Here is a 13,289-nt window from a genome sequence, read left to right as displayed (position 1 = left end):
GTTGTATTTTATGTACTATTATTATTATTGTATATTTTCTCTAAGTTTAAAGTTACTTCTAAATAAAAAGATTTTAAAATGTTTTAAAAAGGGAATAAGTAAAAATTCCAAATAAGGGAGGATTTCCTTTATTGACTATTAAAACACATTATAAAACTAGAGTAATTCAGGGCATCTGGGTGGCTCAGTCAGTTAAGCATCTGACTTCAGCTCAGATCATGATCTCACAGTTTGTGGGTTTGAGCCCTACATCAGGCTCTGTGCTGACAGCTCAGAGCCTGGAGCCTGCTTTGAATTCTGTCTCCCACTCTCTCTCTGTCCCTCCCCCGCTTGTGCTCACTCACTCTCTCTCTCTCAAAAATAAACATTAAAGAAAACTAGAGTAATTAAGTTTAATAGTAAAGGAAGATGTAATTACATAAAAATGAAAACTTCAATACAGGAAGAAGAAAAAGAACTTTAACTAGGTTAAATTACAATTCATCAATTAGGAAAATTTTCAGTATCTATTACATAGAAAAAGGATGTCTCTAATAAACAAAGAGCTCCTATAAAAAAAATTCCCCCTAAAAAAACCGAGGCATTCCAAAGAAAAAGGCCAATAAACACAGGAAAGTGTTTTCAAAATTATAAAATCTAAGCAATGCCCATTAAAGAATTTCATTTTTTTCATCATAAGATATGAAATTGGTGAGCCTGAAGAAACAAGCATTTTACATAATTATTTCCCAAATAATAAAGTCCATGAATGCAGAGAATGTGTCTTGTTCACTACTATATCCTTACACCTAGCACACTGATGTGCTAATAGACACAAATATCTGCTGATGACTAAATTACAGTATATGCATATTATGATATAGATCTGTATTACCATAAAAAGATATCCAGGGAGCATCAAAATATGTGAGGCAAACTGACAAAACTGTAAGAAGAAACAGATGAATCCTCTATTAAGGTTAGAGACTTTAACATCCCTCTAACAGAAATATAGGTCCAGCAGACAGAAAATCAGTGGCACCTGAGTGGCTCAGTCAAAGCCTCAGACTTTGGCTCAGGTCATGATCTCGCAGTTCACAAGTTTAGCCCCACAACGGGCTCTATGCTATCAGCGCGGAGCCCACTTTGGATCCTCTGTTCACCTCTCTCTCTTCCCCTCTCCCACTTGCTCTCTTTCTCTCTCAAAAGTATATAAGCATTTTAAGAATAAATAAGTAAATAAATAGCACCATTAATTAACTGGACATAACTGACAGACTACTTCACCCAACAAAAATAGATTACACATTATTCTCAAGTTCACAAAGAATATTCACCAAGAATGACCAGATTCTGGGCCATAAAACATCTATTAACAAATTTAAAAGAAGAAAAATCATACAACATTTGTTCTCGCCACAATGGAATTAAACTAGAAGTCACTAACAGAAAGTTGGCTGGAAAATCTCCAAATACTTAGAGACTAAACAAAACACTTCTAAATAAGACAGGGCCAAATAAGAAACATCAAGAGAAATTAAGAAATGTTTTCAACTAAATGAAAATGATACAACTTAAAATTTGTGAGATGCAGCAAAATTACCTTAAAATTTACAGGGAAATTAATACCATTGCATGCGCATATTAGAAAAAAAAGAAAGATCTAAAATCAATAATCTAAGCCTTCACCTTAGGAAACCAGGAAAGGAGAGCATATTAAATCTAAAGTAAGCAGAAGAAAAGAAATAGTAAAAATTAAGGCAATAATAGAAAGAAATAATAGAGAAAAGCAACAAAACCAAAACTGATTCTTTGAAAAGATCACTAAAATCTAAAGCCTCAACCCAGGCTAATTTAGAAAAAAAGAGAGAGAGAAAGAGAAAGAAAACACACAAATTACTAATATCAGAAATGAAATGGTACATCACCACAGATCCAATGGCCATAAAAAGGACAATAAAGGAATATTATCAACAATTCTATGCTCACTAATTTGATAACCTAGATGAAATGAAGCAATTCCTTTAAAGACAGTTTGCCAAAAATCACACAAGAAGACAATTTAAATAGGTCTGTATCTATTTTAAAAATTGAATCAACAATTAATAACCTTCCAAAAAAGAAAGCATCAGGCTCAAATGGTTTCACTGTTGAATTCTACCAAACATTTATACCAATTCTCTACAATCTCTCCCAGTAGAAGCAAGGAAGATACTTCCTAACTCATTCTATGAGGTCAGCATTACCCTGATACCAAAATCAGACAAAGACATTATTGGTACTGGCAAAAGAATAGACAAATAGATCAATGGAACAGAATAGAGAACTCACAGACAGACCAATATAAATACAGTCAACTGGTCTTTGACAAACGAGTAAAGAAAATACAATGGAGCAAAGACAGTCTTTTCAATAAATGGTGCTGGAACAACTGGACATACACATGCAAAAAAAAAAAAAAAAAAAAAAAAAAAAAAAAATAGAAGCAAGATAAGGCCATACACCTTCCACAAAAATTAACTCCAAAGGGACTGTAGACCTAAATGTGAAGCACAAAACTATAAAAATCCCTAGAAGAGAATGTGGAAGAAAACCTAAATGACCTTCAGCACGGCAATGACTTTTTAGCAGTCATTAGTCATAGCACCAAAGGCACAAACCCTAAAAAAATAACTGGTAAACTGGACTTCATTAAAATTAAGAACATCTTAGTGCACCTGGGTAGGTCAGTCGGTTAAGCCTCTGACTTCCAATCAGGTCATGATTTCATGGTCTGTGAGTTTAAGCCCCATGTCAGGCTCTGTGCTGACAGCTCAGAGTTGGAAACCTGCTTCGGATTCTGTGTCTCCTTCTCTCTTTGCCCCTCCCCCTCTCACTTGCGTGCTCTCTCTCTCTCTCTCTCTCTCTCAAAAATAAATAAATATATATTTTCTTAATTTAAAACTTCTCTGTGAAAGACAATGTCAAGATAATGAAAAGACAAGCCATAGACTGGGAGAAAATATTTGCAAAACACACATCTGATAAAGGTATGCTATGCAAAATATACAAAGATGTTTAAAACTCAACAATAAGAAAATAAACAACCTAACTTTAAAATGGGCCAAAGACCTTAACAGATTCACCCCAAAGAAAATATAGAGATGGCAAACAAGCATATGAATATATACTCCACGTATGTTATCAGGGAAATCAAATTAAAACAATGAGATACCACTGCATACCTATTAAAATGGCCAAAATCCAAAACAGTGATAACACCAAATGCTGGCAAGGATGTCAAGCAATATGTACTCTTATTCATTGCTGATGGGTATGTAAAATGTTACAGCTACTTTGGAAGACAGTTTGGCAGCTTCTTACAAAACTAAACATGCTCTTAGCAAATGATCTAGCAGTTATGCTCCTTGGTATTTACCCAAAATGAAATGAAGACAATCCACACAAAAACCTGCACATAGGTGTGTATAGCAGTTTTACTGGAACTTGAAAGCAACCAAGATGTCCTTCAGTATGTGAAGAGACAAGCTAGAATACATCCAGACAATAGAATGTTACTCAGGCACTTAAATGAGCTATCAGGTCATAAAAAGATATTAAAGAAAACTAAATGTATTTTACTAAATGAAAGAAGCCAATCTTAAGAGGCCACTGTATGTCAAACTGTACATTCTGGAAAAAGCAGAACTACAGACACAGTAGGGGCACCTGGGTGACTCAGCTGGTTTAGCATCGAACTCTTGATATCTGCTCAGGTCTTGATCTCCTGGTCATGAGATGGAGGCCCACCACATTGGGCTCCATGCTGAGTGTGAACCTGGTTGGGATTTTCTCTCACCCTCTCTCTCTCTGGCCCTCCATCACGCTCATGCGCTCTCTCACACTCTCCCAAAATAAATATTTTAAAAATGTTTTATTTTTTAATGTTTTTTTTTAAATTTATTTCTGAGAGAGAGAGAGAGAGAGAGCATGAGCAGGGAAGGGTCAGAGAGAGGGAGGAGACACAGGATCTGAAACAGGCCCCAGGCTCTGAGCTAGCTGTCAGCACAGAGCCTGACACAGGGCTTGAACCCACGAACTGGGAGTTCATGACCTGAGCTGAAGTCGGACACTTAACCGACTGAGCCACCCAGGTGTCCCTAAAAAATTTTTTAAGAACTACAGAAGCAGTAAAAAGATTTGTTTGTGAAGGATTCGGACTATAGGGGTAAAGAATGAGTAGGCAGAACATAGAGGACTTTTAGGCAATGAAATTATTCTCTAGAATACTACAGTTGTAGATACATATTATTATACATTAATCCAAACCCCCAAAATGTACACCAAAAGTGAACCCTAATATAAACTATAGACCTGGAGTGATAATGATATGTCATTGTAGATGTGTCATCCTGCACTCTGGTGCAGGATGTTTATTGGGGGTTGGGCAGTGTGGTTCTGTGTTTTGTGGGACAGGAGGTAATATAAAAACTCTGCTCAATTTTGCAATAAACCTAAAAAAGTAAAGTTTACTAACTTTATATAGAGTGAGGCAAAGGAAGAAAGAATAGCATAAGTACAATTTACACATCTATGTGCATATTATATATGTATATAGGATTGCACACATACACAAAATATGCAAAAACAATGTCTAGAAGTACATGTTAAAAGTAGAACTCTCTAAAAAATGAAATGTCATCTTTTCTTAATTTTTTGTACTATATTATCTAAACTGTTTACATTGAGCCCATTTTAAATTAACAAAATATTCAAAAACTGGTCCCATTAAAAACTGAATACAGAACATTACAAATGTGCCTGACATTGCTTGACTGAGAAGTCTACAGAGAAGACATTCTATTACAAAGTTCCTAAACAGCCTGTAAGAAAGATAAAATGCTGAGAGAGTGCTTTTTCCTTTTTAAGACAAACAATTTTATTTTTCCAGTTCTTAAAGACATCACACTCAGCTATTTAGTCATGTAGAAAACTTAACTTCCTCAATATAATTTCCTAGAGCAGTTTTGGCTGAATAAAATGACTTAGAGGAAATCCCTAGTTAATTCATAATTTTTGCTTCTCCTTAAAATAATAGTGAGATTTGGAAAGAGGAAAAGGAATAAATTAATAACTGAGTCCATTCAGTCTATTAAAATATCTTTTTTTTATACCTGTGTGAGATAAGCCAATGAAAGGCAAGACAAACAGTACTTTTAGTTTAACTACAAATGAACAAAAAGTAAATAAAACCACGAGGAGCTTTGACAGTAGTCTCATTGCAAAATTCTAAACTATCCTCACCCACAAATTCCCTTTCCAAAAGCTTTCCTGATTTTTAAAAGAAATTAAAATTCATCCTATCAGGTATAAATTGATTATTTATCCATTATCTAGTATATTTCAATCTCTTTTGTTATCTAAAATACCTGGTTTCACTGCTGCATATCAAAACAATATGCCAAAACTCTTATTTATTTTATGTAGTTCTGTCAGAGCCTCAGTCTGGAAAACCATCAAAATAACACTCTTCCCAATTTCCAAACACTTTTAAGAAGGGATTTATACTTATTTCGTAAACTTTAGAGAAATTAGTAACTCTTTTCAAGTAAACTTCATTAATGCATACTACAATAAATCTTACCATCCACCATTCCCATATTTCTGTTCACTTCTTATATTCTGACAAATCCATTTTAATTAAAAAAATAGCAGTAAAGAAGAGACAATTCTATTTTATCTTAATAAACATAAAGCTATCAGATGAGGTTTATTCCTAAACTTTACTGTTAATAGTGTGAAAAGCAGAGTGAAGACTAAGCAGAGTTCCTTTGGAAAGCAGAGCTACAACATTTGATATGAAAATCATCGATTGAGACCCAGATGTCATTTTTAGAGAGTCACTTTCCTAACCATAACCATGAGTTAAGACAGTCAATAAATTATAAACTGATAAATGTAAAGGGTACTCAAATCAATGCCCTTGAAGGGCAGATGAAGGTAATCAGCCTCTCCCATATGGCAATAGATAGAATATTTTATCCACTGAGAATTTAAAGCCAAGTAAAAGCTCTTGAAAGAACTTTAGGAACTGATTCTACAGAATATATCTCAGTCACATAGTACAACCGACAAAAACACTGCAGATTTACAGGATTTGCGTATGCTTGGGCATCTTCTCCAAATGGTATTCTGCAGCAAGATGAAATATAGATATTGATTTAGAATTTTTATGTGCTTTTAGCTATACCATCAAATAAAATGAACTGTGAGGTCCATTCTAAGTTTTCATCTACTGTAACCTTTTCTACCTGCTTGCAATTTTAGTAACAAATATTAATCCCATCTCTGACCTTGAATGTCTCTCAATATGTTGGTCTGTCATCCTTGCTCTCTTACTTCTCTCAGTCTCAGTTCTTTGTTTGCAGAAACATCAATTACTGTATCCATTTCTATTCCCTCTTTTCCTATATTTGCCAAGCTTCTATCTTCCTACACTGAACTTGGTAGTCTAACAATGTTATTTGTAAACCTAGCATTTTCTTTTAAAAAGTTACTAATATGAAGAAAGGGAGAACACTGGTAATATTTATTTGGATTGTCTCCTTTCAGACCTAAGGGTTAGGCAAAGTAGATGGCAGTAAGAGATAAAGATAAAAAAAAGACTGAGAAAAGGAGCAGCAANCTAGAAATAAATAAATAAATAAATAAATAAATAAATAAATAAATAAATAAAAAATAAATAAATAAAAATAAAAGAGGGATGAGAGGGGTATCTGGGTGGCTCAGTCAGCTGAGCTTCTGACTTTAGCTCAGGTCATGAGTTCGAGCTCTCCATCAAGCTCTCTGCTGTCAGCACAGAGCCTGCTTTGGATCCTCTGTCACCCTCTATCTCTGCCCCTCCCCCGCTCATGGGCTCACTTGCTTTAGTGCGCTCTCTCTCAAAATAAAAAAAAATAAAAAATAAAAACTTTTTTTAATAAGATAGTTTGCCTCAAGGATACACCTTATAAAGAGTCTTAGGATTCCGCAGGATCACACTCTCCAGGCAAAAGCACTACATCAATGCACAGCTACTTTACAATGATAACGCAAATAAAAGGTACTACTTATGCATTATCCTCTTAAACTTAAGAGTTAAAAAGAAGATACTAAGTACTGAGCATTCATTCATTTACCCTCAAACAAGGTCTTGTATCAAGTACCTACAGGCAAAAGCCTCCATTTGTGCAGTAGAGTATTGCATGTTCAGACTGTACTCAGTGGTCATCGTAACAATCTAAACAGGATATAAGGAGTTTAAATGACTTCAGTCATTTACTTGAAAATTCTAGTAAGAAGTATCAATGATATCTGGGCTGTCTTAAGTATTCTTTAGATGTTCTTGATCTTATCTCTAAGATCATATAATATTTACTTGATCTTATCTCTAAGAAGCATATTTACTATAATTTGATAAATAAATTTTAATTATATCACATAACCTCTGAGCCTGGGGTAACTATGAATGGTTGGGGCCCCCATACTTCAAAATACAACTTTGCAAGTGGTTAAATAGGTAGTCTTCATATAGGAAGCAACATATAGGGTCAAGTCATTTAATCGACAGAATTAACCTAACCTCTACAAGTACTGAAGGATGTCAGAATCTCAGGATTGAAAGGGAATTTACAAAGTTATCTAGTAACCAGAGAGTAGTAATATTAATAACAGTTCTTAACCATTTTTCCCACGTAATTCACTCCAATCTGTCAGTAATCTCTCCTAACCTATAGTGTACAATGAAAGAAAATGTGTAAATTTCAAAAATTAAAAAAAAAAAAAAAAAACTCCCATCCCCAGGAATCTAATCTGCTGTCTGGTTCAAACTCACTCACTAATTATTAATCACATTCAACCACCTATATAGTAGTGAGATCTCTTTTACAACATCCTAGCCATTTGCACTCACCCAGCTTCTAGGGAACACCTCCAAAACAAGGAGCTCAGGATTTAATGAGATTTATACCGCATGAGCTAAAGATACAGCTATAAATGTAAAAGCCTGATAGTATTTTAAACTATTTTTCTTTACTAACATAACTGTTCTAGAGTGTCCACATAACTACATGATTCCAGAATTTATAAATTCTTTTAATGTTTATTTATATTTGAGAGAGAGAGAGAGAGAGCATGAACAGGGGAGGAGCAGAGAGAGACAGAGACAGAATCTGAAGCAGGCTCCAGGCTTTGGGCTGTCAGCACAGAGCCTGACATGGGGCTCAAACTCATGAGCTGTGAGATCATGAACTGAGCCAAAGGCAGATGTTTAACTCACTGAGCTACCCAGGTACCCATTCTAGTTCATTTTAAACAACTTCACTTGCTTGAAAGACATATGAAATCAAAAGTCTGTATCCTTATAATTTCTACCAACTGATCCTGGTTGGGCCTTCTGAAATTAATCTGTCTTCCATCTGATAACCCATCATATAAAGACCTCCCATGTCCTCCCACCCACCTCCCAGCTGCATCATCTCTTTTCCACATTAAANAAAAAAAGAAAGAAAGAAAGAAAACATTTTTTAAAAAATTTAATAAAAATTTAAAAATTAATATTCTCAATTCCTTCAATTAGTCAGAAAACTACTATATGAGTGTTAATGAGGGCCTCAGTCAGAATATTGGTAAGGTTAAAAAATGAGATATAAGCAAGAAGCTGAGATGGTAGAACTAGCAACATCAAAAAATATATGAATGTTTATATACTCATATACAGGAAAGACTAAAGTAACTCAGATTTCAGGTCTGATGTCTTGGAGGATAATAATGCCATTAACAGAAACAGTTAACCCAACAGGAGAAGACTAAAGGGGAAGATGAGAAATTCAATTTGAGATACAGTAGTTTTGAGGTTTGTTTAACAAGTAAATATGGATAAGATCTTTTCCAAGTCCCATTCCATTAGTTTACTTCTTCGACAAAAAGGTGCATCCATATTACTGAGACTAGTGATTATACTTCATTTAAACACAAAATATCACATTCATTCATTTATCAAGTATTTGAGTAGTTACTTTCATAAGGGACTGTGGGAGATATAATGAGCCACGAAACCCAGTTCCTGACTCCATTAAACTTACATTCTAATGTGAAAGATGTTTATAACTAACCAGAAGTCAAGACAGAATATGGTATGTCTCACAGTAGAAATATAAAATGTTACAATTATTCAGAGAAATATTTTCCCCCTTTCCAATGAGAATAGTCACACAGGAAAAATATCACACAGTCACAACAGGGATTCTTCAAATACACAGACCAAGGACACACAAATAACACAAATCTTACTATTCTGGGTGTAAATGAGGATAACACTAACCATGTTTCTTAGGAATGTGTTAAAGTACCCTCAACAATTATGTCTATTGTTAAACATTAATGCTTGAATTGTATCATCACTCAAAAGAAGAGCATTGTTTAAAATGTTCACAAACACAATTGTTTTGACTTATAAATGGAATTATTTGATGTCATTTTTTCATCATTTCTAATTTTAAACAATAGTGTATCAATTTGAAAATAGAGCTACAGGTTTACAGCCTTACAAAGATAAAAACTGCATATTTTCTACCTGATATAACTGTTCTGGAGTTCCCTATGACTATATATTATGATAAAGTTTTAAATTATTATGGCTACTTTCATCATTTTACTAGACAACTTATTTTACAGAGTCTACTAAAAATTAGCTTAGTAAGATCTTTATATTTTAAATTGATAACATAATCACATGGAAAAAATAATACAAATAACTTTGAACACATAATTTGACTATACATCTTTAGTGAGATATAGTCTAAGGACATAAAATGGCAAAGAAATCTTTAATTGGTAAATCTGTTGTTGGAGAGCATCAGTATAGTAATTCCAAAACTAACTTAAGTGTTTTATAGGATAGATGGGTAAATATATTACTACAGTTCTTTTTAAATGTTTATTTTTGAGAGAGAGACAGAGCACCAGCCGGGTAGGGGGAGAGGGAGAGGAGATACAGAGTTTGAACAGGCTCCGGGCTTGTCAGCATAGAGCCCCACATGGGACTTGACCTGAGCTGAAGTCAGACGCTCAACTGACTGAGCCACCCAGGCGCCCCTATATTAATAGTTTTGAATCAGAATTCTCCCTGTAGGAAAAGGGAGATACAAATATGAACTGACAGAAGGTGAAGTGGTTCTGAATCTGAATTGAAAATATCCTATAAAATTCATGATTTCTTTTAAAATGTGTGTGTGTGCATGTGTGTCCATTTATTTAAAGAGCCTAAAAGCACGGATACTCCAGTAGCAATGAGTATATTCAATCTTGATTTCTGAGTACTATTTTCCACTAAATTGAACGAGGACTCCAATGCAAACTGGCTAATTCCAGGTCTTAAGCAAGGAATATGGAAGGTGAGACTGGAACATCTTTTGTACAAAAAATTAAGAATGTACCCAAATACCAATATGAACATATGTGAAGGCCAGAGGAACTGGCTTGAGGGAACTAATCAAAATTAAATTTGAGATAACTCATTTAATCATCAAAAAAAGAATAACAGTGGGGCTTCTGGCTGGCTCAGTTGGTAGAGCATGTGAATCTTGATCTCTGGGTCATGAGTCCAAGCTCCACATTGGGCATGGAGCCTACTTTAAAAAAGGAAGAAAAAAAGGGGGCACCTGGGTGGCTCAGTCAGTTGAGCATCCAACTCTTGATTTTGGCACAAGTCACGATCTCAGTTTGTGGGTTTGAGCCCCACATTGTGCTTTGTGCTGGGCTCTGCGCTGACAGCTCAGAATCTGGAGCCTGTTTTGGATTCTGTCTCTCCCTCTCTCTGCCCCTGCTCGACTTGCTCTCTCTCTCTCTCTCTCAAAAATAAACATAAAGAAAAAATTTTAATGAAAGATATATATATATATGTTATATATATATAACAAAACAAAACAGCCTACACTCTTCAAATCAATCTTGAGGGATGCCTGGGTGGCTCAGTTGGTTAAGCATCCAACTTCGGCTCAGGTCATTAACTCATGGTTCATGAGTTCAACTCTTGTGTCAGGGGCTCTGTGCTGACAGCTTAGAGCCAGCTTCAGATTCTGTGTCTCCCTCTCTTTCAGTTCCTCCCCTGCTCAAACTCTGCCATTCTCTCTCTCGAAAATAAATAAAAATTTTAAAAAAAAATTTTTTTTAATTAAAAACATGTCAGCCTTGAAAACAAAAAAGAGGGAGGAAGAAGAAAAGGTGGGGATTGCTCTAGATAAAAGAAAATAGACATGGCAGCTAAGAATATTCATAATCTCTGAATTCAGTATGTTTTTTAAGCTATAAGGGAGATTACTGATAAACATTTGGGTAAATTCAAATTTTTGAATATGGCCTATACATTAAACAATATCAATCAGGATTAAATTACTTGAGTGTGCTCATAGCATCATAGCTATGTAGGAGAATGTCCTAGTTCATTCAAGATGCATGGCAAAGAATTTAGGAGCGAAGCAGCAGGATGTCTCCCCAGTGGTTCCTCAGCATGGAAAAAAAAAAAAGGCATACATGTGTGTGTATTTAGAGAGAAAGCAAATGAGGTATAATGTTAACAACCAGTGAATTTAAGTACAAGATGTGCAGATATTTGTTGTACTATTCTTTCAGCTTTTTTATAGGTTTGAAACTTATAAAAGAAAAAAGTTGGGAGAAAAAGTAGGGTGGAAATTAAATATACTTTCATGCAGCTGATCAGACTATATTAAGTCTAACTACTTCTATATCCTATCCATAAGCACTAAAATCAAGTACGAAGTTCAGAAAGGTTTGGCTAAAAATTAAAGTAATAATCCTAACAAATAAGTAATTACACACCAAACCACCATTAGTTTCCTATAATAGCTGCAGACTAAGCATAGTCTCCGATGAAAATTCTTACAAGATGACATGTCTTAAGTCATCTAGGACAATTATGAATTAGCAGAACTATGTTACATGATATTTATCCCAAATCCAAATATAACTAACCAAACACATTTTTTCTCTAATTGGGATCTATTAGTTACAAAGATCTCTAAAATTAAAATGTGGACACAGATATACAGATAATTTCAGACCACATATGTATAATAATAATAAACTATGTACTATGAATTTTATTAATCTATGCATATATATCATTTAATACTTACAACAATAACGCAGATACTATTATTATCCTCATCTTACAGATTAAAGGGAAAAAGGCTTGGAAGGACTAAATAACTTCTACAAGGTCATAGCACAACACATCTTGAAACCAGGCAGTCTGACTCCAGAGCCCATGCTCTTTGCTCTTCTACTGCTTTACTATGAAATGTAAAATTTTAAAAATAAACTGATTGTATTAATTCAAAATCTATCAAAAATTACACAAAGGAGACATTGCAAGGAAAAATCAAAAGCATGCCTTTCTTCCCAAATACACATTTAAATTTACATATACACTAACTGAATGAAAAAGTTAGAATTTAACCAGATGCCTAATGTATTGCCAAATCCCACGTGAAAATAAAGATCATATATAACTGTACTACTCAGTTACCTATTCATATATATGGTTGAATATGTTCATATAAATTGAAAACAAATACCAACATATTTCCATATGCTTTCATCTAGAACTTTATCCCTGCTCACTCAAGGGGGAAAAAAAACACTGAAAACATTTATTTCAGGCACATCATTCCTCAAACATACTTAATTGAAACAATGACATAAAAGAAAAAAAAGAATAAGCAATTAACCTTGAAAACTGATGCCACCATAAAAAATATTAACAAATAAACCATGTCCCCTGAAACCTGGTCATCTTACAGTGTTCTCTACCTTAGTGAACTATACCACTATCCATCCAGTTACATAAGCCAGAAGCCTAGTGGCGGCACCACCCTCCTCTTCCTCACTCCTGACATCCAATCCATCACCTAGTTCCACCTCCTAAATATCTCTAAATCCATCACTTCTATCTTCACCATCATCTAGTCCAAGATATAATCATCTCTAATCTGGCTTCTTCCCATTCACCTTGCTGTCCCTCTTGTAAACAGGGTTTTCCTCTGTATAACATCAAGTCCTTTCTTACAGCACTTAAAATAGCTGGAACTTTAAACGTCTTTGAACATTTGATTTATGTCTGCCTTCCCTATTATACAGTAAGTTCTATGAGGGTGGTTCTATGATGAAGCTCACCATTTCATTATTATGACCTAGAAAAGTACCCAGTTAATAAATAACAAATAAATGCTAAATGATTGTGTGCATTTCAAAGATTGCAAGTTTATTTACAA

At 34.5% G+C, this 13,289-nt stretch overlaps 1 protein-coding gene across 6 annotated transcripts in view; it reads right to left on the bottom strand.

Annotated features, from left to right (window-relative positions):
• Positions 1-13,289, bottom strand: part of ATG4C (autophagy related 4C cysteine peptidase) — a 92,344-nt gene that overhangs the window by 76,091 nt on the left and 2,964 nt on the right. The window lies entirely within an intron of this gene.

The sequence above is a fragment of the Crocuta crocuta genome, unplaced genomic scaffold, assembly GCF_008692635.1.
Source record: "Crocuta crocuta isolate KB4526 unplaced genomic scaffold, BGI_CrCroc_1.0 scaffold85, whole genome shotgun sequence".
Classification (NCBI taxonomy): domain Eukaryota; kingdom Metazoa; phylum Chordata; class Mammalia; order Carnivora; family Hyaenidae; genus Crocuta; species Crocuta crocuta.
The sequence above is the reverse complement of the archived record's forward strand: the minus strand, read 5'-3'. Positions and strand labels throughout refer to the sequence as shown.